Here is a 6,443-nt window from a genome sequence, read left to right as displayed (position 1 = left end):
CATTTTCCAGGAAATAGAAGAAGATGGCTCTACAGTAATTAAAAACATCGCATTTGCAAGTTGCATTCTGTCACCTGCTGAACGAAATTATTCCGTTACAGAACTGGAAACTTTATGTGTTGTATGGGCTTTTACGAGATTTCGGCACTTTCTTTATGGCAGACATACCACCGTCTACACAGACCACAGAGCGATACAATTTTTACTTTCGGCTAAATTTACTCACGACAGATTAAGTAGATGGAAACTTTATTTACAGGAATTTAATTTTACAATAGTTCACATTCCCGGCACACAAAATGTTATAGCAGACGCACTGTCGCGTTCTCTGAGCAACAATCAGCAAGACGTAGCAACCAACTTCCGCAAAGCAAATTTCAGTGTCATGTACATTCAGCAAGTCGCATTTGAAAATTTTATTTCATCGTCATTACAGGACATAGCACAAGAACAAAATAAAGACAACGTGTGGAAAGAAATTAAACACCTTTGGCAAAATAAGAATAATGTTAAGATTAGAAACCATTACACTGTACGCAACGACATTCTGTTTCGCCGCTCTCATCCTGACAGCAACAATTGGTTATTATGCTTTCCTGACGAACTGGTTAACAAATTAATCTGGCACACTCATTTAAGTTACGCACATTACGGAGCACGAAAATGTTTTCTTATACTGAGACAGAACTGTTATTTTACCAACATGGAGAAACGTATACGACGAGTTTTAGCGTCTTGTAAAATTTGCCAGAAAGCTAAATCAGACACCACTTCACATATTCCTCCTTTATATCCCATTGTACCTGTTAAATTAAGACATATGGCCGCAGTAGACATTTTTGGTCCAATTCCGAGAACTAACAGAGGTTTTTGCTACATCTTTGTCGCTGTTAAGCTCACTTCAAAATTTGTTACTTTCACTCCGTTACGCAAGGCTACTGCTAAAGCCGTTTCGAAAGCATTTGTAAAACATTTTCTATTTCATGTAGGGCATGTGTTGAAAGTAATTTCTGACAATGGATCTCAATTTCGTTCTGGCACATGGACACGCATGTTACGAGCTAGAAACATTTCTCCGATTTATACATCCAAGTACCATGCTTCTTCGAACCCCTGTGAAAGATTAATGAAAGAAATTGGTAAGCTGTGCCGAATATACTGCCACAAAAGACATATTGATTGGGATACACACATACTCTCATTCCAAGATGTAATTAATTCCATTCCAAATGAATCCACTATGCTATCTCCGTCTGTTATACTGAAAAACGTTGAACCACCAAACAAAATTAAAGAATTAGTAAACTTCCCTAAATGTCGTCGACTAAGACACCACGAAATAATTGACATTGCGCTAAACAACGTCAAACGTGCCGCAGAGCGCCGGAGAAGACAGCAAAAACAGGTTTGTACACGCCGCGACTTTCACGTTGGACAGAAGATATTAGTGCGTACACACTATTTATGCAGCAAATTAAAAAGTAAGTACAGTAAATTTGAACTTCTATACGCAGGTCCATTTCGGATTCGCAGCATCCCTCACCCCAATGTTGTACTCGTCGAAACTTTGAGAACCAGAAAATCGAAAGGCAGCCACCATTGGTCAAATATTAAACCCTTTATTGAATGAATACACTGTATGATTCAACACACTATGATGCCATTTATTAATGCAATTATATTCACATGACTAATTATTGATGATTATCGTATTTTTCTTGGCAAGTGCCCGGCAAGGTAAGGTTAGCAGGTCGCTTTTCTTGTCGTTATATATCAGACTGTGCACATTTTTTCAGAGACACTTGCGTATTTTATGACTAATTATGCAATGTTATCTAATGACATGTTAATTTCATTACATTTTTTCTCCATTAAAGGCTTTAATTATCGCCTCTATTAACTACACTACATACAAGCTGAACACAACGAACATCACATTTTGTTTTCTTTCTTATATATATATACTATTATTTCATGTTTTGTTCGTATGCATTATGAAATGGTGAAGACATAGCAAACACCAGTCGACTTTGACATTTTTTGCCTTATGACGTCTCAAGATCGTGACTGTTTTACATTTTTTGCTGCTGCATTGTATCATTATGTGTACATTTTTGCATCTGAACACTGTCAATATCTTTGACATATTACGTTTTCTGTCATGTTATGCTGTATGGTTAATTATGTCACCATAAACCAGTCATTATTTAGTGGGTATATGATTTAAATGCAAGACATTAATCTTTGTTCATCAATTTCAGAAAGAAATGATGCGTGTAAGAAATAAATTCAACAGGAATGGGAATTTCACCTACGGAATAAACGAAGGAAGATGCAATAACTTTATGAGGAAGAGTAAATGGATCAGGATTAACAAGCATTAACAAGAATATACTATACTCATCGTAGAATAGCAGTCTTAACTAATTTTTTCTTTCAGAATACAAGGTGATTGATGCAGGCTGTCAGACAGAACTACACATCTTAGTTTTAGTGATGAAATATCCTAGAGATAAGGAATAGTTGTATAATGAGTAATGAAGTGATTTTTTGCAGATGATAATGAATGCTAATGAATAATGATGAAGGATATGCTCTTATGAATAATGAAGTTTTTCTTTACAGGTGATGATAATAATGAAGTTATGATAATATGGATAATGAAGTGATTGATAATGAAGTTTTTTCTTTACAGATGAGGATAATGTTGAAGTTATGTATTTATGCTATGTAGTTATTTAAGTATTTGTTGCAGTTTGCTTTGACAGCAGGTGTTATATTGCATGGTATGATGACTGAAGCTTTTGGAAAGGACAGCTATGGAACACATTTTTATACACATTTCACTACCTGTTAATTCGAAGTTCACTACTTTTCAGCATAGTATGTGTTTCTTCTTTCAGCTCAATAATCCATTTCGTATTTTTTTTTCCAGGAGAAGCTTTTCATGATACTTACTAAACCTGTTACTTATTATACCTCTTCTAGTACTTGGATTTTTATTTTTTTTACCCATTTGTGTCTATCATTTATAAATGTGATCACATATACTGCCTTGTTACATAACCTTGCTACAGCTGACTCATGACGGGGAATGACGTTACCTATCCTCATTTGCAGCAATAGGTCAAAAGCAAATATTGTTATGCCTCAGCAATTAATTATCGATCCCAACGCAATGCATTGCTAACAAAAAATGTATTACCAGTCCCACATAATGTCACTAGTTTATGATAATCCTGAATAATACTGATTAGCTCTGAATAATATGTCACTTGAGTAATGACTTCTTAATGAGACAAAAAAATATATATATATAAAATAATGCTTTGTAACTGGCTAATAACTGCCACTGTTTATTGTAATGAGACTACTTATAATGCCTGTGATTATTAATTTTATGACTGTAATTAACTGATTTTTAATAATGACTTCTTAATGATCTGAATAATACTGAATGAGGAACAATGTTTTATTGTAATGAGACTACTTATAATGCCCGTGATTATTAATGCTATGATTGTAATTAGCTGATTTTTAATAATGACTTCTTAATGATCTGAATAATACTGAATGAGGAACAATGTTTTATAATATTCGATACTTGCTGGTCACTGAGTGCCAATAATTAATGTCACTAAATGAATTACATTATTAATTATGCCATTAATTAGCTCCTGTTTTCAATGATGATCTTTCATGTTCTATTACTGGCCACTGAGTGCCAATAATTAGTGTCACTTAATGAATTATATATTAATTATGTCATCAATTAGCTCCTGTTTTCAATGTTGACTTTTCATGTTTTGGCAAATGGCCAATGAGTGCCAATAATTTGTATCACTCAATGTATTATGTTAATGCTAGGCCAATAATTGACTCTCCTTTTCAATTAAGACGTCTGATGAACATTATTCTGTCATACTAAATATGCTTTGTAACTGGCCAAGGACTGCCACTGTTTATTGTAATACGATTACCCATGATGCCAATAATTTAATTTTATGAACATTATTCTGTAATACTAAATACATGGTACAGAAATGTTCAATAACTAGGCTATGAATGCCGCAAACTACTACTGTAATTCTCAATATTATGTGACTTAATGTCCTTCACCTTATGAGCTAACTTCCCTGAATTACTGCAATGTCGATTTGTCCTGTCCATCCTCATGATCATGGAGCACTATATTTGGTTTTTGCACTAATTCTACGTTGGTGTGCCTTGTAAGAGCGTGGTGTTGACACGACATGCTGTCCACCACTGTGAGCGATGAAGACGTTATTATGGTCGCACTGTTTGGTGTACCTAGTGTACTGCCAAAATCAAAACATGGAATATTACTACGACAGTTCAGTGTCTTGGCTACGCTGATAAATTCTGATGGGAAAAGAACTTCAAATTGTGTCACTTGGTGTTGTACTTCTGTGGAAAGATATGGACTTTCAGAACAGCTGTGTGCAATCTAAAGTGCTACAACCATGATGCAATCCTTCCCTTTCCTATCCTAATAGTGAAAATCATTTTTTTGCTAACATCATTTATGTTCATGGGTTATACATTTTTTTTCGATTTGCTGAACTCCAGTGCGAGTACACTTATGTCGCTTGTCGAAATGATTTTTTTTTTTTGCCATTATGTTTAGTTGTTGTGAAAATGCTAAAGACATTTTTTCGATTTGTTCTGAAGTACAGTATATGTGCACTCTTGTCTTTTATATTGTATATACATTCTTATTTTGATGATATGTTCTGGACTACAGTGCATGTGCACTTATGTTATGTGTTAATATGTTTTTTACTGAACTTCAGTGCCTGTGCACTTTTCTCATTTTTCAATATGATTTGTACTCATTCTGTATACCTTTTATGATTTCATGATATGTTCGTTAAGTACACTCATGTCGCTTGTCAACATGATTTTCTGCCATTCTGTTTATTTGTTCTGAAAATGCTAAAGAATTTTTTCAGTGCGTATGCACTCTGTTATCTGTCAAATAATTTGTATATAAAACTTCCTGGCAGATTAAAACTGTGTGCCCGACCGAGACTCGAACTCGGGACCTTTGCAAAGGTCCCGAGTTCGAGTCTCGGTCGGGCACACAGTTTTAATCTGCCAGGAAGTTTCATATCAGCGCACACTCCGCTGCAGAGTGAAAATCTCATTCTGGAAACATCCCCCAGGCTGTGGCTAAGCCATGTCTCCACAATATCCTTTCTTTCAGGAGTGCTAGTTCTGCAAGGTTCGCAGGAGAGCTTCTGTAAAGTTTGGAAGGTAGGAGACGAGGTACTGGCAGAAGTAAAGCTGTGAGTACCGGGCGTGAGTCGTGCTTCGGTAGCTCAGTTGGTAGAGCACTTGCCCGCGAAAGGCAAAGGTCCCGAGTTCGAGTCTCGGTCGGGCGCACAGTTTTAATCTGCCAGGAAGTTTCATATCAGTGCACACTCCGCTGCAGAGTGAAAATCTCATTCTGGAATTTGTATATACATTTTTATGATTTGCTACTATGTTTTGTGCTCACATTTTGTCTTTGGCTGATATATTTTGTACTTGGTGCGTGTGCACCACATTTAATTTATGTACTACATTTAAATATTCTGTAAATTGTAAAAATTTCTTGCGATGGCAAGTCCAAATGACTCACGATCGCTGCCAAATTTTTGCCCCCCCAGTGGAGGGTTATGAAACACGTATGTAACGTAGCAGCGATGGTGAGGCATGATAAAATCTTTGACCAGAGAGCCTTTTATCGTGGTTAGTCTGCGCTTGACCGCGCGAGAGTTGCGAGCAGCACTCTGTCGGTAGCAGTAGCTCAGTTCAGTTGCGTCTAGCAGTCTCTCAGTAGTAGTCGTGCAGTACAGTTGCGAGCAGTGTCAGTGGGCAGTATGTCGGTAGTAGCAGTCGAGTGCAGTTGTGTGTGAGGAGTCGGCAGGTGTCGACATGGCATTCTGGTCAAGATTCAGGACGAGGTATATTATTTTTTAAACAAGGTAATGAATCAGCAATGCCCTTAGCTAACAATGTAAATTAACTGTAACTAATTTGTGCAATAATCGCCCCAATAATAATTTTGATTTCAAAGCAATTTTTACATAAGAAGCTTTTAATTGAACCAACGATCTCCTTCCATTTCCTTTAAAGAAAAGCTTCAGTTAAATTTCAAAAAAAAAAAATATATTATTTGCAATGCATTTCCTCCAAGCCGTGGCCAACAATAAGAGCAGAAATTTGACATGCAGTTATACTGAGGAAAGAAATTAATTCTGATTTTTGCACAGGGCCAAAGACCGATATTTCGGTTTAATTGAGTTTACATTGTCACTGAAGTCTCATTAGCATTGAATTGTTTTTCATTATTTTCGTGACAGTTTACACTTCGAGTCAGATTGCGATTCTCATTTTTTTGTCATTAAATTCAATTGCTAGGGAGGTTACGCTTGGCT

At 36.1% G+C, this 6,443-nt stretch overlaps 1 non-coding gene across 1 annotated transcript; it reads left to right on the top strand.

Annotated features, from left to right (window-relative positions):
• The first annotated feature begins 5,331 nt into the window (after nt 1-5,331).
• Nucleotides 5,332-5,406, top strand: Trnas-cga (transfer RNA serine (anticodon CGA)). Its single transcript has one exon. It is a non-coding gene; the product is annotated as a tRNA-Ser (tRNA).
• Nucleotides 5,407-6,443: the final 1,037 nt, after the last annotated feature.

Source organism: Schistocerca serialis, chromosome 2 (assembly GCF_023864345.2).
Source record: "Schistocerca serialis cubense isolate TAMUIC-IGC-003099 chromosome 2, iqSchSeri2.2, whole genome shotgun sequence".
NCBI classification, from domain to species: Eukaryota; Metazoa; Arthropoda; class Insecta; order Orthoptera; family Acrididae; genus Schistocerca; species Schistocerca serialis.
Note: the sequence above shows the minus strand (reverse complement) of the source record. Positions and strands in the feature narration are given on the sequence as shown.